The following is a 17,897-nucleotide window of genomic DNA, read 5'->3' as shown; positions in this document are numbered from 1 at the left end:
TTTTATCTGGTCTCCGACAAGCACAACAACCAAATGTGCCGTTAAATTAATTGCTCTCCCGTCCTCCCTCTCTACCTCTCTTTCCTTGGCGTGTGCATACAGACGACACACACGCACTCATGGGATGCACCGCTGTTTCGTGCAATTGTTTTGCGAATGATTAACAGATGGTTATTCCCACATGTGTGGGAATGTGGGCCGTGCCTGGAGGTAGTGCAATACCAGGACAACCCGTGGGCAGGTCGAAGCAAGCTCCGGCACCGTGCCCCCTGTCCAAAAATCAGGTTAATACAAAGACATGCAAGCGAATCGCTTGCGTCCCAGGTATTAAACTGAGAAGAACAGATACTACACTTGATCTTAGCTCTAAAGAGCCGAGAAGCGATGCCGCAACATCCACTGAGTCCGCAACGTCCGGAAGAGTCCGTCTCGCATTTGCTGCCAAATTTTATTCCGGTGAAAAATGAAAAAAAAAAAAAAATTTCCTGGTTTTTTTCCTACCGTTTTTGGCAGGCCATTCAAATTAGTTTGTTCACCACATGACGTCACAAACGGACCCATGACCCACCTCCCAACCCCCGACACGACTCCTCCTGACCGTAACAGGCGAATCCCCCCCGTAGAAACTTCGTTTCTACCTTACGTTTTGCTCTACATCAGAGGATTAGTAAAAGACGGGGATAGCGCGAACGCAGTCCCCACTAGCAGAAATTGTACGGCCGAGTTACCCACATTTGGGGTAATCGCAAGGGTCAGCTAAGCCTAAGTGCAATGGCTAAGCCTCGCCCTGGGCCCACCGCCGGCCTGATCACGGTGAAGGCCCCCGTCAGGTAAGTATGCTTTGCACAGCTTCTTGAGAGGTAGCATTTTTGTCGTCCGTCCTTGTGTTTGCCGCATTGTGCATTTCACGGCTTGTTTTATCTGGTCTCCGACAAGCACAACAACCAAATGTGCCGTTAAATTAATTGCTCTCCCGTCCTCCCTCTCTACCTCTCTTTCCTTGGCGTGTGCATACAGACGACACACACGCACTCATGGGATGCACCGCTGTTTCGTGCAATTGTTTTGCGAATGATTAACAGATGGTTATTCCCACATGTGTGGGAATGTGGGCCGTGCCTGGAGGTAGTGCAATACCAGGACAACCCGTGGGCAGGTCGAAGCAAGCTCCGGCACCGTGCCCCCTGTCCAAAAATCAGGTTAATACAAAGACATGCAAGCGAATCGCTTGCGTCCCAGGTATTAAACTGAGAAGAACAGATACTACACTTGATCTTAGCTCTAAAGAGCCGAGAAGCGATGCCGCAACATCCACTGAGTCCGCAACGTCCGGAAGAGTCCGTCTCGCATTTGCTGCCAAATTTTATTCCGGTGAAAAATGAAAAAAAAAAAAAAATTTCCTGGTTTTTTTCCTACCGTTTTTGGCAGGCCATTCAAATTAGTTTGTTCACCACATGACGTCACAAACGGACCCATGACCCACCTCCCAACCCCCGACACGACTCCTCCTGACCGTAACAGGCGAATCCCCCCCGTAGAAACTTCGTTTCTACCTTACGTTTTGCTCTACATCAGAGGATTAGTAAAAGACGGGGATAGCGCGAACGCAGTCCCCACTAGCAGAAATTGTACGGCCGAGTTACCCACATTTGGGGTAATCGCAAGGGTCAGCTAAGCCTAAGTGCAATGGCTAAGCCTCGCCCTGGGCCCACCGCCGGCCTGATCACGGTGAAGGCCCCCGTCAGGTAAGTATGCTTTGCACAGCTTCTTGAGAGGTAGCATTTTTGTCGTCCGTCCTTGTGTTTGCCGCATTGTGCATTTCACGGCTTGTTTTATCTGGTCTCCGACAAGCACAACAACCAAATGTGCCGTTAAATTAATTGCTCTCCCGTCCTCCCTCTCTACCTCTCTTTCCTTGGCGTGTGCATACAGACGACACACACGCACTCATGGGATGCACCGCTGTTTCGTGCAATTGTTTTGCGAATGATTAACAGATGGTTATTCCCACATGTGTGGGAATGTGGGCCGTGCCTGGAGGTAGTGCAATACCAGGACAACCCGTGGGCAGGTCGAAGCAAGCTCCGGCACCGTGCCCCCTGTCCAAAAATCAGGTTAATACAAAGACATGCAAGCGAATCGCTTGCGTCCCAGGTATTAAACTGAGAAGAACAGATACTACACTTGATCTTAGCTCTAAAGAGCCGAGAAGCGATGCCGCAACATCCACTGAGTCCGCAACGTCCGGAAGAGTCCGTCTCGCATTTGCTGCCAAATTTTATTCCGGTGAAAAATGAAAAAAAAAAAAAAATTTCCTGGTTTTTTTCCTACCGTTTTTGGCAGGCCATTCAAATTAGTTTGTTCACCACATGACGTCACAAACGGACCCATGACCCACCTCCCAACCCCCGACACGACTCCTCCTGACCGTAACAGGCGAATCCCCCCCGTAGAAACTTCGTTTCTACCTTACGTTTTGCTCTACATCAGAGGATTAGTAAAAGACGGGGATAGCGCGAACGCAGTCCCCACTAGCAGAAATTGTACGGCCGAGTTACCCACATTTGGGGTAATCGCAAGGGTCAGCTAAGCCTAAGTGCAATGGCTAAGCCTCGCCCTGGGCCCACCGCCGGCCTGATCACGGTGAAGGCCCCCGTCAGGTAAGTATGCTTTGCACAGCTTCTTGAGAGGTAGCATTTTTGTCGTCCGTCCTTGTGTTTGCCGCATTGTGCATTTCACGGCTTGTTTTATCTGGTCTCCGACAAGCACAACAACCAAATGTGCCGTTAAATTAATTGCTCTCCCGTCCTCCCTCTCTACCTCTCTTTCCTTGGCGTGTGCATACAGACGACACACACGCACTCATGGGATGCACCGCTGTTTCGTGCAATTGTTTTGCGAATGATTAACAGATGGTTATTCCCACATGTGTGGGAATGTGGGCCGTGCCTGGAGGTAGTGCAATACCAGGACAACCCGTGGGCAGGTCGAAGCAAGCTCCGGCACCGTGCCCCCTGTCCAAAAATCAGGTTAATACAAAGACATGCAAGCGAATCGCTTGCGTCCCAGGTATTAAACTGAGAAGAACAGATACTACACTTGATCTTAGCTCTAAAGAGCCGAGAAGCGATGCCGCAACATCCACTGAGTCCGCAACGTCCGGAAGAGTCCGTCTCGCATTTGCTGCCAAATTTTATTCCGGTGAAAAATGAAAAAAAAAAAAAAATTTCCTGGTTTTTTTCCTACCGTTTTTGGCAGGCCATTCAAATTAGTTTGTTCACCACATGACGTCACAAACGGACCCATGACCCACCTCCCAACCCCCGACACGACTCCTCCTGACCGTAACAGGCGAATCCCCCCCGTAGAAACTTCGTTTCTACCTTACGTTTTGCTCTACATCAGAGGATTAGTAAAAGACGGGGATAGCGCGAACGCAGTCCCCACTAGCAGAAATTGTACGGCCGAGTTACCCACATTTGGGGTAATCGCAAGGGTCAGCTAAGCCTAAGTGCAATGGCTAAGCCTCGCCCTGGGCCCACCGCCGGCCTGATCACGGTGAAGGCCCCCGTCAGGTAAGTATGCTTTGCACAGCTTCTTGAGAGGTAGCATTTTTGTCGTCCGTCCTTGTGTTTGCCGCATTGTGCATTTCACGGCTTGTTTTATCTGGTCTCCGACAAGCACAACAACCAAATGTGCCGTTAAATTAATTGCTCTCCCGTCCTCCCTCTCTACCTCTCTTTCCTTGGCGTGTGCATACAGACGACACACACGCACTCATGGGATGCACCGCTGTTTCGTGCAATTGTTTTGCGAATGATTAACAGATGGTTATTCCCACATGTGTGGGAATGTGGGCCGTGCCTGGAGGTAGTGCAATACCAGGACAACCCGTGGGCAGGTCGAAGCAAGCTCCGGCACCGTGCCCCCTGTCCAAAAATCAGGTTAATACAAAGACATGCAAGCGAATCGCTTGCGTCCCAGGTATTAAACTGAGAAGAACAGATACTACACTTGATCTTAGCTCTAAAGAGCCGAGAAGCGATGCCGCAACATCCACTGAGTCCGCAACGTCCGGAAGAGTCCGTCTCGCATTTGCTGCCAAATTTTATTCCGGTGAAAAATGAAAAAAAAAAAAAAATTTCCTGGTTTTTTTCCTACCGTTTTTGGCAGGCCATTCAAATTAGTTTGTTCACCACATGACGTCACAAACGGACCCATGACCCACCTCCCAACCCCCGACACGACTCCTCCTGACCGTAACAGGCGAATCCCCCCCGTAGAAACTTCGTTTCTACCTTACGTTTTGCTCTACATCAGAGGATTAGTAAAAGACGGGGATAGCGCGAACGCAGTCCCCACTAGCAGAAATTGTACGGCCGAGTTACCCACATTTGGGGTAATCGCAAGGGTCAGCTAAGCCTAAGTGCAATGGCTAAGCCTCGCCCTGGGCCCACCGCCGGCCTGATCACGGTGAAGGCCCCCGTCAGGTAAGTATGCTTTGCACAGCTTCTTGAGAGGTAGCATTTTTGTCGTCCGTCCTTGTGTTTGCCGCATTGTGCATTTCACGGCTTGTTTTATCTGGTCTCCGACAAGCACAACAACCAAATGTGCCGTTAAATTAATTGCTCTCCCGTCCTCCCTCTCTACCTCTCTTTCCTTGGCGTGTGCATACAGACGACACACACGCACTCATGGGATGCACCGCTGTTTCGTGCAATTGTTTTGCGAATGATTAACAGATGGTTATTCCCACATGTGTGGGAATGTGGGCCGTGCCTGGAGGTAGTGCAATACCAGGACAACCCGTGGGCAGGTCGAAGCAAGCTCCGGCACCGTGCCCCCTGTCCAAAAATCAGGTTAATACAAAGACATGCAAGCGAATCGCTTGCGTCCCAGGTATTAAACTGAGAAGAACAGATACTACACTTGATCTTAGCTCTAAAGAGCCGAGAAGCGATGCCGCAACATCCACTGAGTCCGCAACGTCCGGAAGAGTCCGTCTCGCATTTGCTGCCAAATTTTATTCCGGTGAAAAATGAAAAAAAAAAAAAAATTTCCTGGTTTTTTTCCTACCGTTTTTGGCAGGCCATTCAAATTAGTTTGTTCACCACATGACGTCACAAACGGACCCATGACCCACCTCCCAACCCCCGACACGACTCCTCCTGACCGTAACAGGCGAATCCCCCCCGTAGAAACTTCGTTTCTACCTTACGTTTTGCTCTACATCAGAGGATTAGTAAAAGACGGGGATAGCGCGAACGCAGTCCCCACTAGCAGAAATTGTACGGCCGAGTTACCCACATTTGGGGTAATCGCAAGGGTCAGCTAAGCCTAAGTGCAATGGCTAAGCCTCGCCCTGGGCCCACCGCCGGCCTGATCACGGTGAAGGCCCCCGTCAGGTAAGTATGCTTTGCACAGCTTCTTGAGAGGTAGCATTTTTGTCGTCCGTCCTTGTGTTTGCCGCATTGTGCATTTCACGGCTTGTTTTATCTGGTCTCCGACAAGCACAACAACCAAATGTGCCGTTAAATTAATTGCTCTCCCGTCCTCCCTCTCTACCTCTCTTTCCTTGGCGTGTGCATACAGACGACACACACGCACTCATGGGATGCACCGCTGTTTCGTGCAATTGTTTTGCGAATGATTAACAGATGGTTATTCCCACATGTGTGGGAATGTGGGCCGTGCCTGGAGGTAGTGCAATACCAGGACAACCCGTGGGCAGGTCGAAGCAAGCTCCGGCACCGTGCCCCCTGTCCAAAAATCAGGTTAATACAAAGACATGCAAGCGAATCGCTTGCGTCCCAGGTATTAAACTGAGAAGAACAGATACTACACTTGATCTTAGCTCTAAAGAGCCGAGAAGCGATGCCGCAACATCCACTGAGTCCGCAACGTCCGGAAGAGTCCGTCTCGCATTTGCTGCCAAATTTTATTCCGGTGAAAAATGAAAAAAAAAAAAAAATTTCCTGGTTTTTTTCCTACCGTTTTTGGCAGGCCATTCAAATTAGTTTGTTCACCACATGACGTCACAAACGGACCCATGACCCACCTCCCAACCCCCGACACGACTCCTCCTGACCGTAACAGGCGAATCCCCCCCGTAGAAACTTCGTTTCTACCTTACGTTTTGCTCTACATCAGAGGATTAGTAAAAGACGGGGATAGCGCGAACGCAGTCCCCACTAGCAGAAATTGTACGGCCGAGTTACCCACATTTGGGGTAATCGCAAGGGTCAGCTAAGCCTAAGTGCAATGGCTAAGCCTCGCCCTGGGCCCACCGCCGGCCTGATCACGGTGAAGGCCCCCGTCAGGTAAGTATGCTTTGCACAGCTTCTTGAGAGGTAGCATTTTTGTCGTCCGTCCTTGTGTTTGCCGCATTGTGCATTTCACGGCTTGTTTTATCTGGTCTCCGACAAGCACAACAACCAAATGTGCCGTTAAATTAATTGCTCTCCCGTCCTCCCTCTCTACCTCTCTTTCCTTGGCGTGTGCATACAGACGACACACACGCACTCATGGGATGCACCGCTGTTTCGTGCAATTGTTTTGCGAATGATTAACAGATGGTTATTCCCACATGTGGGAATGTGGGCCGTGCCTGGAGGTAGTGCAATACCAGGACAACCCGTGGGCAGGTCGAAGCAAGCTCCGGCACCGTGCCCCCTGTCCAAAAATCAGGTTAATACAAAGACATGCAAGCGAATCGCTTGCGTCCCAGGTATTAAACTGAGAAGAACAGATACTACACTTGATCTTAGCTCTAAAGAGCCGAGAAGCGATGCCGCAACATCCACTGAGTCCGCAACGTCCGGAAGAGTCCGTCTCGCATTTGCTGCCAAATTTTATTCCGGTGAAAAATGAAAAAAAAAAAAAAATTTCCTGGTTTTTTTCCTACCGTTTTTGGCAGGCCATTCAAATTAGTTTGTTCACCACATGACGTCACAAACGGACCCATGACCCACCTCCCAACCCCCGACACGACTCCTCCTGACCGTAACAGGCGAATCCCCCCCGTAGAAACTTCGTTTCTACCTTACGTTTTGCTCTACATCAGAGGATTAGTAAAAGACGGGGATAGCGCGAACGCAGTCCCCACTAGCAGAAATTGTACGGCCGAGTTACCCACATTTGGGGTAATCGCAAGGGTCAGCTAAGCCTAAGTGCAATGGCTAAGCCTCGCCCTGGGCCCACCGCCGGCCTGATCACGGTGAAGGCCCCCGTCAGGTAAGTATGCTTTGCACAGCTTCTTGAGAGGTAGCATTTTTGTCGTCCGTCCTTGTGTTTGCCGCATTGTGCATTTCACGGCTTGTTTTATCTGGTCTCCGACAAGCACAACAACCAAATGTGCCGTTAAATTAATTGCTCTCCCGTCCTCCCTCTCTACCTCTCTTTCCTTGGCGTGTGCATACAGACGACACACACGCACTCATGGGATGCACCGCTGTTTCGTGCAATTGTTTTGCGAATGATTAACAGATGGTTATTCCCACATGTGTGGGAATGTGGGCCGTGCCTGGAGGTAGTGCAATACCAGGACAACCCGTGGGCAGGTCGAAGCAAGCTCCGGCACCGTGCCCCCTGTCCAAAAATCAGGTTAATACAAAGACATGCAAGCGAATCGCTTGCGTCCCAGGTATTAAACTGAGAAGAACAGATACTACACTTGATCTTAGCTCTAAAGAGCCGAGAAGCGATGCCGCAACATCCACTGAGTCCGCAACGTCCGGAAGAGTCCGTCTCGCATTTGCTGCCAAATTTTATTCCGGTGAAAAATGAAAAAAAAAAAAAAATTTCCTGGTTTTTTTCCTACCGTTTTTGGCAGGCCATTCAAATTAGTTTGTTCACCACATGACGTCACAAACGGACCCATGACCCACCTCCCAACCCCCGACACGACTCCTCCTGACCGTAACAGGCGAATCCCCCCCGTAGAAACTTCGTTTCTACCTTACGTTTTGCTCTACATCAGAGGATTAGTAAAAGACGGGGATAGCGCGAACGCAGTCCCCACTAGCAGAAATTGTACGGCCGAGTTACCCACATTTGGGGTAATCGCAAGGGTCAGCTAAGCCTAAGTGCAATGGCTAAGCCTCGCCCTGGGCCCACCGCCGGCCTGATCACGGTGAAGGCCCCCGTCAGGTAAGTATGCTTTGCACAGCTTCTTGAGAGGTAGCATTTTTGTCGTCCGTCCTTGTGTTTGCCGCATTGTGCATTTCACGGCTTGTTTTATCTGGTCTCCGACAAGCACAACAACCAAATGTGCCGTTAAATTAATTGCTCTCCCGTCCTCCCTCTCTACCTCTCTTTCCTTGGCGTGTGCATACAGACGACACACACGCACTCATGGGATGCACCGCTGTTTCGTGCAATTGTTTTGCGAATGATTAACAGATGGTTATTCCCACATGTGTGGGAATGTGGGCCGTGCCTGGAGGTAGTGCAATACCAGGACAACCCGTGGGCAGGTCGAAGCAAGCTCCGGCACCGTGCCCCCTGTCCAAAAATCAGGTTAATACAAAGACATGCAAGCGAATCGCTTGCGTCCCAGGTATTAAACTGAGAAGAACAGATACTACACTTGATCTTAGCTCTAAAGAGCCGAGAAGCGATGCCGCAACATCCACTGAGTCCGCAACGTCCGGAAGAGTCCGTCTCGCATTTGCTGCCAAATTTTATTCCGGTGAAAAATGAAAAAAAAAAAAAAATTTCCTGGTTTTTTTCCTACCGTTTTTGGCAGGCCATTCAAATTAGTTTGTTCACCACATGACGTCACAAACGGACCCATGACCCACCTCCCAACCCCCGACACGACTCCTCCTGACCGTAACAGGCGAATCCCCCCCGTAGAAACTTCGTTTCTACCTTACGTTTTGCTCTACATCAGAGGATTAGTAAAAGACGGGGATAGCGCGAACGCAGTCCCCACTAGCAGAAATTGTACGGCCGAGTTACCCACATTTGGGGTAATCGCAAGGGTCAGCTAAGCCTAAGTGCAATGGCTAAGCCTCGCCCTGGGCCCACCGCCGGCCTGATCACGGTGAAGGCCCCCGTCAGGTAAGTATGCTTTGCACAGCTTCTTGAGAGGTAGCATTTTTGTCGTCCGTCCTTGTGTTTGCCGCATTGTGCATTTCACGGCTTGTTTTATCTGGTCTCCGACAAGCACAACAACCAAATGTGCCGTTAAATTAATTGCTCTCCCGTCCTCCCTCTCTACCTCTCTTTCCTTGGCGTGTGCATACAGACGACACACACGCACTCATGGGATGCACCGCTGTTTCGTGCAATTGTTTTGCGAATGATTAACAGATGGTTATTCCCACATGTGTGGGAATGTGGGCCGTGCCTGGAGGTAGTGCAATACCAGGACAACCCGTGGGCAGGTCGAAGCAAGCTCCGGCACCGTGCCCCCTGTCCAAAAATCAGGTTAATACAAAGACATGCAAGCGAATCGCTTGCGTCCCAGGTATTAAACTGAGAAGAACAGATACTACACTTGATCTTAGCTCTAAAGAGCCGAGAAGCGATGCCGCAACATCCACTGAGTCCGCAACGTCCGGAAGAGTCCGTCTCGCATTTGCTGCCAAATTTTATTCCGGTGAAAAATGAAAAAAAAAAAAAAATTTCCTGGTTTTTTTCCTACCGTTTTTGGCAGGCCATTCAAATTAGTTTGTTCACCACATGACGTCACAAACGGACCCATGACCCACCTCCCAACCCCCGACACGACTCCTCCTGACCGTAACAGGCGAATCCCCCCCGTAGAAACTTCGTTTCTACCTTACGTTTTGCTCTACATCAGAGGATTAGTAAAAGACGGGGATAGCGCGAACGCAGTCCCCACTAGCAGAAATTGTACGGCCGAGTTACCCACATTTGGGGTAATCGCAAGGGTCAGCTAAGCCTAAGTGCAATGGCTAAGCCTCGCCCTGGGCCCACCGCCGGCCTGATCACGGTGAAGGCCCCCGTCAGGTAAGTATGCTTTGCACAGCTTCTTGAGAGGTAGCATTTTTGTCGTCCGTCCTTGTGTTTGCCGCATTGTGCATTTCACGGCTTGTTTTATCTGGTCTCCGACAAGCACAACAACCAAATGTGCCGTTAAATTAATTGCTCTCCCGTCCTCCCTCTCTACCTCTCTTTCCTTGGCGTGTGCATACAGACGACACACACGCACTCATGGGATGCACCGCTGTTTCGTGCAATTGTTTTGCGAATGATTAACAGATGGTTATTCCCACATGTGTGGGAATGTGGGCCGTGCCTGGAGGTAGTGCAATACCAGGACAACCCGTGGGCAGGTCGAAGCAAGCTCCGGCACCGTGCCCCCTGTCCAAAAATCAGGTTAATACAAAGACATGCAAGCGAATCGCTTGCGTCCCAGGTATTAAACTGAGAAGAACAGATACTACACTTGATCTTAGCTCTAAAGAGCCGAGAAGCGATGCCGCAACATCCACTGAGTCCGCAACGTCCGGAAGAGTCCGTCTCGCATTTGCTGCCAAATTTTATTCCGGTGAAAAATGAAAAAAAAAAAAAAATTTCCTGGTTTTTTTCCTACCGTTTTTGGCAGGCCATTCAAATTAGTTTGTTCACCACATGACGTCACAAACGGACCCATGACCCACCTCCCAACCCCCGACACGACTCCTCCTGACCGTAACAGGCGAATCCCCCCCGTAGAAACTTCGTTTCTACCTTACGTTTTGCTCTACATCAGAGGATTAGTAAAAGACGGGGATAGCGCGAACGCAGTCCCCACTAGCAGAAATTGTACGGCCGAGTTACCCACATTTGGGGTAATCGCAAGGGTCAGCTAAGCCTAAGTGCAATGGCTAAGCCTCGCCCTGGGCCCACCGCCGGCCTGATCACGGTGAAGGCCCCCGTCAGGTAAGTATGCTTTGCACAGCTTCTTGAGAGGTAGCATTTTTGTCGTCCGTCCTTGTGTTTGCCGCATTGTGCATTTCACGGCTTGTTTTATCTGGTCTCCGACAAGCACAACAACCAAATGTGCCGTTAAATTAATTGCTCTCCCGTCCTCCCTCTCTACCTCTCTTTCCTTGGCGTGTGCATACAGACGACACACACGCACTCATGGGATGCACCGCTGTTTCGTGCAATTGTTTTGCGAATGATTAACAGATGGTTATTCCCACATGTGTGGGAATGTGGGCCGTGCCTGGAGGTAGTGCAATACCAGGACAACCCGTGGGCAGGTCGAAGCAAGCTCCGGCACCGTGCCCCCTGTCCAAAAATCAGGTTAATACAAAGACATGCAAGCGAATCGCTTGCGTCCCAGGTATTAAACTGAGAAGAACAGATACTACACTTGATCTTAGCTCTAAAGAGCCGAGAAGCGATGCCGCAACATCCACTGAGTCCGCAACGTCCGGAAGAGTCCGTCTCGCATTTGCTGCCAAATTTTATTCCGGTGAAAAATGAAAAAAAAAAAAAAATTTCCTGGTTTTTTTCCTACCGTTTTTGGCAGGCCATTCAAATTAGTTTGTTCACCACATGACGTCACAAACGGACCCATGACCCACCTCCCAACCCCCGACACGACTCCTCCTGACCGTAACAGGCGAATCCCCCCCGTAGAAACTTCGTTTCTACCTTACGTTTTGCTCTACATCAGAGGATTAGTAAAAGACGGGGATAGCGCGAACGCAGTCCCCACTAGCAGAAATTGTACGGCCGAGTTACCCACATTTGGGGTAATCGCAAGGGTCAGCTAAGCCTAAGTGCAATGGCTAAGCCTCGCCCTGGGCCCACCGCCGGCCTGATCACGGTGAAGGCCCCCGTCAGGTAAGTATGCTTTGCACAGCTTCTTGAGAGGTAGCATTTTTGTCGTCCGTCCTTGTGTTTGCCGCATTGTGCATTTCACGGCTTGTTTTATCTGGTCTCCGACAAGCACAACAACCAAATGTGCCGTTAAATTAATTGCTCTCCCGTCCTCCCTCTCTACCTCTCTTTCCTTGGCGTGTGCATACAGACGACACACACGCACTCATGGGATGCACCGCTGTTTCGTGCAATTGTTTTGCGAATGATTAACAGATGGTTATTCCCACATGTGTGGGAATGTGGGCCGTGCCTGGAGGTAGTGCAATACCAGGACAACCCGTGGGCAGGTCGAAGCAAGCTCCGGCACCGTGCCCCCTGTCCAAAAATCAGGTTAATACAAAGACATGCAAGCGAATCGCTTGCGTCCCAGGTATTAAACTGAGAAGAACAGATACTACACTTGATCTTAGCTCTAAAGAGCCGAGAAGCGATGCCGCAACATCCACTGAGTCCGCAACGTCCGGAAGAGTCCGTCTCGCATTTGCTGCCAAATTTTATTCCGGTGAAAAATGAAAAAAAAAAAAAAATTTCCTGGTTTTTTTCCTACCGTTTTTGGCAGGCCATTCAAATTAGTTTGTTCACCACATGACGTCACAAACGGACCCATGACCCACCTCCCAACCCCCGACACGACTCCTCCTGACCGTAACAGGCGAATCCCCCCCGTAGAAACTTCGTTTCTACCTTACGTTTTGCTCTACATCAGAGGATTAGTAAAAGACGGGGATAGCGCGAACGCAGTCCCCACTAGCAGAAATTGTACGGCCGAGTTACCCACATTTGGGGTAATCGCAAGGGTCAGCTAAGCCTAAGTGCAATGGCTAAGCCTCGCCCTGGGCCCACCGCCGGCCTGATCACGGTGAAGGCCCCCGTCAGGTAAGTATGCTTTGCACAGCTTCTTGAGAGGTAGCATTTTTGTCGTCCGTCCTTGTGTTTGCCGCATTGTGCATTTCACGGCTTGTTTTATCTGGTCTCCGACAAGCACAACAACCAAATGTGCCGTTAAATTAATTGCTCTCCCGTCCTCCCTCTCTACCTCTCTTTCCTTGGCGTGTGCATACAGACGACACACACGCACTCATGGGATGCACCGCTGTTTCGTGCAATTGTTTTGCGAATGATTAACAGATGGTTATTCCCACATGTGTGGGAATGTGGGCCGTGCCTGGAGGTAGTGCAATACCAGGACAACCCGTGGGCAGGTCGAAGCAAGCTCCGGCACCGTGCCCCCTGTCCAAAAATCAGGTTAATACAAAGACATGCAAGCGAATCGCTTGCGTCCCAGGTATTAAACTGAGAAGAACAGATACTACACTTGATCTTAGCTCTAAAGAGCCGAGAAGCGATGCCGCAACATCCACTGAGTCCGCAACGTCCGGAAGAGTCCGTCTCGCATTTGCTGCCAAATTTTATTCCGGTGAAAAATGAAAAAAAAAAAAAAATTTCCTGGTTTTTTTCCTACCGTTTTTGGCAGGCCATTCAAATTAGTTTGTTCACCACATGACGTCACAAACGGACCCATGACCCACCTCCCAACCCCCGACACGACTCCTCCTGACCGTAACAGGCGAATCCCCCCCGTAGAAACTTCGTTTCTACCTTACGTTTTGCTCTACATCAGAGGATTAGTAAAAGACGGGGATAGCGCGAACGCAGTCCCCACTAGCAGAAATTGTACGGCCGAGTTACCCACATTTGGGGTAATCGCAAGGGTCAGCTAAGCCTAAGTGCAATGGCTAAGCCTCGCCCTGGGCCCACCGCCGGCCTGATCACGGTGAAGGCCCCCGTCAGGTAAGTATGCTTTGCACAGCTTCTTGAGAGGTAGCATTTTTGTCGTCCGTCCTTGTGTTTGCCGCATTGTGCATTTCACGGCTTGTTTTATCTGGTCTCCGACAAGCACAACAACCAAATGTGCCGTTAAATTAATTGCTCTCCCGTCCTCCCTCTCTACCTCTCTTTCCTTGGCGTGTGCATACAGACGACACACACGCACTCATGGGATGCACCGCTGTTTCGTGCAATTGTTTTGCGAATGATTAACAGATGGTTATTCCCACATGTGTGGGAATGTGGGCCGTGCCTGGAGGTAGTGCAATACCAGGACAACCCGTGGGCAGGTCGAAGCAAGCTCCGGCACCGTGCCCCCTGTCCAAAAATCAGGTTAATACAAAGACATGCAAGCGAATCGCTTGCGTCCCAGGTATTAAACTGAGAAGAACAGATACTACACTTGATCTTAGCTCTAAAGAGCCGAGAAGCGATGCCGCAACATCCACTGAGTCCGCAACGTCCGGAAGAGTCCGTCTCGCATTTGCTGCCAAATTTTATTCCGGTGAAAAATGAAAAAAAAAAAAAAATTTCCTGGTTTTTTTCCTACCGTTTTTGGCAGGCCATTCAAATTAGTTTGTTCACCACATGACGTCACAAACGGACCCATGACCCACCTCCCAACCCCCGACACGACTCCTCCTGACCGTAACAGGCGAATCCCCCCCGTAGAAACTTCGTTTCTACCTTACGTTTTGCTCTACATCAGAGGATTAGTAAAAGACGGGGATAGCGCGAACGCAGTCCCCACTAGCAGAAATTGTACGGCCGAGTTACCCACATTTGGGGTAATCGCAAGGGTCAGCTAAGCCTAAGTGCAATGGCTAAGCCTCGCCCTGGGCCCACCGCCGGCCTGATCACGGTGAAGGCCCCCGTCAGGTAAGTATGCTTTGCACAGCTTCTTGAGAGGTAGCATTTTTGTCGTCCGTCCTTGTGTTTGCCGCATTGTGCATTTCACGGCTTGTTTTATCTGGTCTCCGACAAGCACAACAACCAAATGTGCCGTTAAATTAATTGCTCTCCCGTCCTCCCTCTCTACCTCTCTTTCCTTGGCGTGTGCATACAGACGACACACACGCACTCATGGGATGCACCGCTGTTTCGTGCAATTGTTTTGCGAATGATTAACAGATGGTTATTCCCACATGTGTGGGAATGTGGGCCGTGCCTGGAGGTAGTGCAATACCAGGACAACCCGTGGGCAGGTCGAAGCAAGCTCCGGCACCGTGCCCCCTGTCCAAAAATCAGGTTAATACAAAGACATGCAAGCGAATCGCTTGCGTCCCAGGTATTAAACTGAGAAGAACAGATACTACACTTGATCTTAGCTCTAAAGAGCCGAGAAGCGATGCCGCAACATCCACTGAGTCCGCAACGTCCGGAAGAGTCCGTCTCGCATTTGCTGCCAAATTTTATTCCGGTGAAAAATGAAAAAAAAAAAAAAATTTCCTGGTTTTTTTCCTACCGTTTTTGGCAGGCCATTCAAATTAGTTTGTTCACCACATGACGTCACAAACGGACCCATGACCCACCTCCCAACCCCCGACACGACTCCTCCTGACCGTAACAGGCGAATCCCCCCCGTAGAAACTTCGTTTCTACCTTACGTTTTGCTCTACATCAGAGGATTAGTAAAAGACGGGGATAGCGCGAACGCAGTCCCCACTAGCAGAAATTGTACGGCCGAGTTACCCACATTTGGGGTAATCGCAAGGGTCAGCTAAGCCTAAGTGCAATGGCTAAGCCTCGCCCTGGGCCCACCGCCGGCCTGATCACGGTGAAGGCCCCCGTCAGGTAAGTATGCTTTGCACAGCTTCTTGAGAGGTAGCATTTTTGTCGTCCGTCCTTGTGTTTGCCGCATTGTGCATTTCACGGCTTGTTTTATCTGGTCTCCGACAAGCACAACAACCAAATGTGCCGTTAAATTAATTGCTCTCCCGTCCTCCCTCTCTACCTCTCTTTCCTTGGCGTGTGCATACAGACGACACACACGCACTCATGGGATGCACCGCTGTTTCGTGCAATTGTTTTGCGAATGATTAACAGATGGTTATTCCCACATGTGTGGGAATGTGGGCCGTGCCTGGAGGTAGTGCAATACCAGGACAACCCGTGGGCAGGTCGAAGCAAGCTCCGGCACCGTGCCCCCTGTCCAAAAATCAGGTTAATACAAAGACATGCAAGCGAATCGCTTGCGTCCCAGGTATTAAACTGAGAAGAACAGATACTACACTTGATCTTAGCTCTAAAGAGCCGAGAAGCGATGCCGCAACATCCACTGAGTCCGCAACGTCCGGAAGAGTCCGTCTCGCATTTGCTGCCAAATTTTATTCCGGTGAAAAATGAAAAAAAAAAAAAAAATTTCCTGGTTTTTTTCCTACCGTTTTTGGCAGGCCATTCAAATTAGTTTGTTCACCACATGACGTCACAAACGGACCCATGACCCACCTCCCAACCCCCGACACGACTCCTCCTGACCGTAACAGGCGAATCCCCCCCGTAGAAACTTCGTTTCTACCTTACGTTTTGCTCTACATCAGAGGATTAGTAAAAGACGGGGATAGCGCGAACGCAGTCCCCACTAGCAGAAATTGTACGGCCGAGTTACCCACATTTGGGGTAATCGCAAGGGTCAGCTAAGCCTAAGTGCAATGGCTAAGCCTCGCCCTGGGCCCACCGCCGGCCTGATCACGGTGAAGGCCCCCGTCAGGTAAGTATGCTTTGCACAGCTTCTTGAGAGGTAGCATTTTTGTCGTCCGTCCTTGTGTTTGCCGCATTGTGCATTTCACGGCTTGTTTTATCTGGTCTCCGACAAGCACAACAACCAAATGTGCCGTTAAATTAATTGCTCTCCCGTCCTCCCTCTCTACCTCTCTTTCCTTGGCGTGTGCATACAGACGACACACACGCACTCATGGGATGCACCGCTGTTTCGTGCAATTGTTTTGCGAATGATTAACAGATGGTTATTCCCACATGTGTGGGAATGTGGGCCGTGCCTGGAGGTAGTGCAATACCAGGACAACCCGTGGGCAGGTCGAAGCAAGCTCCGGCACCGTGCCCCCTGTCCAAAAATCAGGTTAATACAAAGACATGCAAGCGAATCGCTTGCGTCCCAGGTATTAAACTGAGAAGAACAGATACTACACTTGATCTTAGCTCTAAAGAGCCGAGAAGCGATGCCGCAACATCCACTGAGTCCGCAACGTCCGGAAGAGTCCGTCTCGCATTTGCTGCCAAATTTTATTCCGGTGAAAAATGAAAAAAAAAAAAAAATTTCCTGGTTTTTTTCCTACCGTTTTTGGCAGGCCATTCAAATTAGTTTGTTCACCACATGACGTCACAAACGGACCCATGACCCACCTCCCAACCCCCGACACGACTCCTCCTGACCGTAACAGGCGAATCCCCCCCGTAGAAACTTCGTTTCTACCTTACGTTTTGCTCTACATCAGAGGATTAGTAAAAGACGGGGATAGCGCGAACGCAGTCCCCACTAGCAGAAATTGTACGGCCGAGTTACCCACATTTGGGGTAATCGCAAGGGTCAGCTAAGCCTAAGTGCAATGGCTAAGCCTCGCCCTGGGCCCACCGCCGGCCTGATCACGGTGAAGGCCCCCGTCAGGTAAGTATGCTTTGCACAGCTTCTTGAGAGGTAGCATTTTTGTCGTCCGTCCTTGTGTTTGCCGCATTGTGCATTTCACGGCTTGTTTTATCTGGTCTCCGACAAGCACAACAACCAAATGTGCCGTTAAATTAATTGCTCTCCCGTCCTCCCTCTCTACCTCTCTTTCCTTGGCGTGTGCATACAGACGACACACACGCACTCATGGGATGCACCGCTGTTTCGTGCAATTGTTTTGCGAATGATTAACAGATGGTTATTCCCACATGTGTGGGAATGTGGGCCGTGCCTGGAGGTAGTGCAATACCAGGACAACCCGTGGGCAGGTCGAAGCAAGCTCCGGCACCGTGCCCCCTGTCCAAAAATCAGGTTAATACAAAGACATGCAAGCGAATCGCTTGCGTCCCAGGTATTAAACTGAGAAGAACAGATACTACACTTGATCTTAGCTCTAAAGAGCCGAGAAGCGATGCCGCAACATCCACTGAGTCCGCAACGTCCGGAAGAGTCCGTCTCGCATTTGCTGCCAAATTTTATTCCGGTGAAAAATGAAAAAAAAAAAAAAATTTCCTGGTTTTTTTCCTACCGTTTTTGGCAG

General features: G+C 50.1%; 39 non-coding genes across 39 annotated transcripts; all 39 read right to left on the bottom strand.

Annotated features, from left to right (window-relative positions):
- Positions 1-188: 188 nt before the first annotated feature.
- On the bottom strand, positions 189-386 carry LOC145917011 (U2 spliceosomal RNA). The gene has a single exon (XR_014405079.1). It is a non-coding gene; the product is annotated as a U2 spliceosomal RNA (small nuclear RNA).
- A 288-nt stretch (positions 387-674) lies between these two features.
- On the bottom strand, positions 675-838 carry LOC145916988 (U1 spliceosomal RNA). The gene has a single exon (XR_014405057.1). It is a non-coding gene; the product is annotated as a U1 spliceosomal RNA (small nuclear RNA).
- A 265-nt stretch (positions 839-1,103) lies between these two features.
- LOC145917010 (U2 spliceosomal RNA) lies at positions 1,104-1,301 on the bottom strand. The gene has a single exon (XR_014405078.1). It is a non-coding gene; the product is annotated as a U2 spliceosomal RNA (small nuclear RNA).
- A 288-nt stretch (positions 1,302-1,589) lies between these two features.
- Positions 1,590-1,753, bottom strand: LOC145916987 (U1 spliceosomal RNA). Its single transcript, XR_014405056.1, has one exon. It is a non-coding gene; the product is annotated as a U1 spliceosomal RNA (small nuclear RNA).
- Positions 1,754-2,018: 265 nt separating this feature from the next.
- LOC145917009 (U2 spliceosomal RNA) lies at positions 2,019-2,216 on the bottom strand. Its single transcript, XR_014405077.1, has one exon. It is a non-coding gene; the product is annotated as a U2 spliceosomal RNA (small nuclear RNA).
- A 288-nt stretch (positions 2,217-2,504) lies between these two features.
- LOC145916986 (U1 spliceosomal RNA) lies at positions 2,505-2,668 on the bottom strand. Its single transcript, XR_014405055.1, has one exon. It is a non-coding gene; the product is annotated as a U1 spliceosomal RNA (small nuclear RNA).
- A 265-nt stretch (positions 2,669-2,933) lies between these two features.
- Positions 2,934-3,131, bottom strand: LOC145917008 (U2 spliceosomal RNA). Its single transcript, XR_014405076.1, has one exon. It is a non-coding gene; the product is annotated as a U2 spliceosomal RNA (small nuclear RNA).
- Positions 3,132-3,419: 288 nt separating this feature from the next.
- LOC145916984 (U1 spliceosomal RNA) lies at positions 3,420-3,583 on the bottom strand. The gene has a single exon (XR_014405054.1). It is a non-coding gene; the product is annotated as a U1 spliceosomal RNA (small nuclear RNA).
- A 265-nt stretch (positions 3,584-3,848) lies between these two features.
- On the bottom strand, positions 3,849-4,046 carry LOC145917006 (U2 spliceosomal RNA). The gene has a single exon (XR_014405074.1). It is a non-coding gene; the product is annotated as a U2 spliceosomal RNA (small nuclear RNA).
- A 288-nt stretch (positions 4,047-4,334) lies between these two features.
- LOC145916982 (U1 spliceosomal RNA) lies at positions 4,335-4,498 on the bottom strand. The gene has a single exon (XR_014405052.1). It is a non-coding gene; the product is annotated as a U1 spliceosomal RNA (small nuclear RNA).
- A 265-nt stretch (positions 4,499-4,763) lies between these two features.
- Positions 4,764-4,961, bottom strand: LOC145917005 (U2 spliceosomal RNA). The gene has a single exon (XR_014405073.1). It is a non-coding gene; the product is annotated as a U2 spliceosomal RNA (small nuclear RNA).
- A 288-nt stretch (positions 4,962-5,249) lies between these two features.
- Positions 5,250-5,413, bottom strand: LOC145916981 (U1 spliceosomal RNA). The gene has a single exon (XR_014405051.1). It is a non-coding gene; the product is annotated as a U1 spliceosomal RNA (small nuclear RNA).
- Positions 5,414-5,678: 265 nt separating this feature from the next.
- On the bottom strand, positions 5,679-5,876 carry LOC145917004 (U2 spliceosomal RNA). Its single transcript, XR_014405072.1, has one exon. It is a non-coding gene; the product is annotated as a U2 spliceosomal RNA (small nuclear RNA).
- A 288-nt stretch (positions 5,877-6,164) lies between these two features.
- On the bottom strand, positions 6,165-6,328 carry LOC145916980 (U1 spliceosomal RNA). Its single transcript, XR_014405050.1, has one exon. It is a non-coding gene; the product is annotated as a U1 spliceosomal RNA (small nuclear RNA).
- Positions 6,329-6,591: 263 nt separating this feature from the next.
- On the bottom strand, positions 6,592-6,789 carry LOC145917003 (U2 spliceosomal RNA). Its single transcript, XR_014405071.1, has one exon. It is a non-coding gene; the product is annotated as a U2 spliceosomal RNA (small nuclear RNA).
- A 288-nt stretch (positions 6,790-7,077) lies between these two features.
- On the bottom strand, positions 7,078-7,241 carry LOC145916979 (U1 spliceosomal RNA). Its single transcript, XR_014405049.1, has one exon. It is a non-coding gene; the product is annotated as a U1 spliceosomal RNA (small nuclear RNA).
- A 265-nt stretch (positions 7,242-7,506) lies between these two features.
- Positions 7,507-7,704, bottom strand: LOC145917002 (U2 spliceosomal RNA). Its single transcript, XR_014405070.1, has one exon. It is a non-coding gene; the product is annotated as a U2 spliceosomal RNA (small nuclear RNA).
- Positions 7,705-7,992: 288 nt separating this feature from the next.
- LOC145916978 (U1 spliceosomal RNA) lies at positions 7,993-8,156 on the bottom strand. Its single transcript, XR_014405048.1, has one exon. It is a non-coding gene; the product is annotated as a U1 spliceosomal RNA (small nuclear RNA).
- A 265-nt stretch (positions 8,157-8,421) lies between these two features.
- Positions 8,422-8,619, bottom strand: LOC145917000 (U2 spliceosomal RNA). The gene has a single exon (XR_014405069.1). It is a non-coding gene; the product is annotated as a U2 spliceosomal RNA (small nuclear RNA).
- Positions 8,620-8,907: 288 nt separating this feature from the next.
- On the bottom strand, positions 8,908-9,071 carry LOC145916977 (U1 spliceosomal RNA). The gene has a single exon (XR_014405047.1). It is a non-coding gene; the product is annotated as a U1 spliceosomal RNA (small nuclear RNA).
- A 265-nt stretch (positions 9,072-9,336) lies between these two features.
- On the bottom strand, positions 9,337-9,534 carry LOC145916999 (U2 spliceosomal RNA). Its single transcript, XR_014405068.1, has one exon. It is a non-coding gene; the product is annotated as a U2 spliceosomal RNA (small nuclear RNA).
- Positions 9,535-9,822: 288 nt separating this feature from the next.
- LOC145916976 (U1 spliceosomal RNA) lies at positions 9,823-9,986 on the bottom strand. The gene has a single exon (XR_014405046.1). It is a non-coding gene; the product is annotated as a U1 spliceosomal RNA (small nuclear RNA).
- A 265-nt stretch (positions 9,987-10,251) lies between these two features.
- On the bottom strand, positions 10,252-10,449 carry LOC145916998 (U2 spliceosomal RNA). The gene has a single exon (XR_014405067.1). It is a non-coding gene; the product is annotated as a U2 spliceosomal RNA (small nuclear RNA).
- A 288-nt stretch (positions 10,450-10,737) lies between these two features.
- Positions 10,738-10,901, bottom strand: LOC145916975 (U1 spliceosomal RNA). The gene has a single exon (XR_014405045.1). It is a non-coding gene; the product is annotated as a U1 spliceosomal RNA (small nuclear RNA).
- Positions 10,902-11,166: 265 nt separating this feature from the next.
- LOC145916997 (U2 spliceosomal RNA) lies at positions 11,167-11,364 on the bottom strand. Its single transcript, XR_014405066.1, has one exon. It is a non-coding gene; the product is annotated as a U2 spliceosomal RNA (small nuclear RNA).
- A 288-nt stretch (positions 11,365-11,652) lies between these two features.
- On the bottom strand, positions 11,653-11,816 carry LOC145916974 (U1 spliceosomal RNA). Its single transcript, XR_014405044.1, has one exon. It is a non-coding gene; the product is annotated as a U1 spliceosomal RNA (small nuclear RNA).
- Positions 11,817-12,081: 265 nt separating this feature from the next.
- Positions 12,082-12,279, bottom strand: LOC145916996 (U2 spliceosomal RNA). Its single transcript, XR_014405065.1, has one exon. It is a non-coding gene; the product is annotated as a U2 spliceosomal RNA (small nuclear RNA).
- Positions 12,280-12,567: 288 nt separating this feature from the next.
- LOC145916973 (U1 spliceosomal RNA) lies at positions 12,568-12,731 on the bottom strand. Its single transcript, XR_014405043.1, has one exon. It is a non-coding gene; the product is annotated as a U1 spliceosomal RNA (small nuclear RNA).
- Positions 12,732-12,996: 265 nt separating this feature from the next.
- On the bottom strand, positions 12,997-13,194 carry LOC145916994 (U2 spliceosomal RNA). The gene has a single exon (XR_014405063.1). It is a non-coding gene; the product is annotated as a U2 spliceosomal RNA (small nuclear RNA).
- Positions 13,195-13,482: 288 nt separating this feature from the next.
- LOC145917012 (U1 spliceosomal RNA) lies at positions 13,483-13,646 on the bottom strand. Its single transcript, XR_014405080.1, has one exon. It is a non-coding gene; the product is annotated as a U1 spliceosomal RNA (small nuclear RNA).
- A 265-nt stretch (positions 13,647-13,911) lies between these two features.
- On the bottom strand, positions 13,912-14,109 carry LOC145916993 (U2 spliceosomal RNA). The gene has a single exon (XR_014405062.1). It is a non-coding gene; the product is annotated as a U2 spliceosomal RNA (small nuclear RNA).
- A 288-nt stretch (positions 14,110-14,397) lies between these two features.
- LOC145917007 (U1 spliceosomal RNA) lies at positions 14,398-14,561 on the bottom strand. Its single transcript, XR_014405075.1, has one exon. It is a non-coding gene; the product is annotated as a U1 spliceosomal RNA (small nuclear RNA).
- Positions 14,562-14,826: 265 nt separating this feature from the next.
- Positions 14,827-15,024, bottom strand: LOC145916992 (U2 spliceosomal RNA). Its single transcript, XR_014405061.1, has one exon. It is a non-coding gene; the product is annotated as a U2 spliceosomal RNA (small nuclear RNA).
- Positions 15,025-15,312: 288 nt separating this feature from the next.
- On the bottom strand, positions 15,313-15,476 carry LOC145916995 (U1 spliceosomal RNA). Its single transcript, XR_014405064.1, has one exon. It is a non-coding gene; the product is annotated as a U1 spliceosomal RNA (small nuclear RNA).
- Positions 15,477-15,741: 265 nt separating this feature from the next.
- On the bottom strand, positions 15,742-15,939 carry LOC145916991 (U2 spliceosomal RNA). The gene has a single exon (XR_014405060.1). It is a non-coding gene; the product is annotated as a U2 spliceosomal RNA (small nuclear RNA).
- Positions 15,940-16,228: 289 nt separating this feature from the next.
- On the bottom strand, positions 16,229-16,392 carry LOC145916983 (U1 spliceosomal RNA). The gene has a single exon (XR_014405053.1). It is a non-coding gene; the product is annotated as a U1 spliceosomal RNA (small nuclear RNA).
- A 265-nt stretch (positions 16,393-16,657) lies between these two features.
- On the bottom strand, positions 16,658-16,855 carry LOC145916990 (U2 spliceosomal RNA). Its single transcript, XR_014405059.1, has one exon. It is a non-coding gene; the product is annotated as a U2 spliceosomal RNA (small nuclear RNA).
- A 288-nt stretch (positions 16,856-17,143) lies between these two features.
- LOC145916972 (U1 spliceosomal RNA) lies at positions 17,144-17,307 on the bottom strand. The gene has a single exon (XR_014405042.1). It is a non-coding gene; the product is annotated as a U1 spliceosomal RNA (small nuclear RNA).
- A 265-nt stretch (positions 17,308-17,572) lies between these two features.
- Positions 17,573-17,770, bottom strand: LOC145916989 (U2 spliceosomal RNA). Its single transcript, XR_014405058.1, has one exon. It is a non-coding gene; the product is annotated as a U2 spliceosomal RNA (small nuclear RNA).
- Positions 17,771-17,897: the final 127 nt, after the last annotated feature.

The sequence above is a fragment of the Ascidia mentula genome, assembly GCF_947561715.1.
Source record: "Ascidia mentula chromosome 3 unlocalized genomic scaffold, kaAscMent1.1 SUPER_3_unloc_13, whole genome shotgun sequence".
NCBI classification, from domain to species: Eukaryota; Metazoa; Chordata; class Ascidiacea; order Phlebobranchia; family Ascidiidae; genus Ascidia; species Ascidia mentula.
This window is presented reverse-complemented; position numbering and strand designations above follow the sequence as displayed.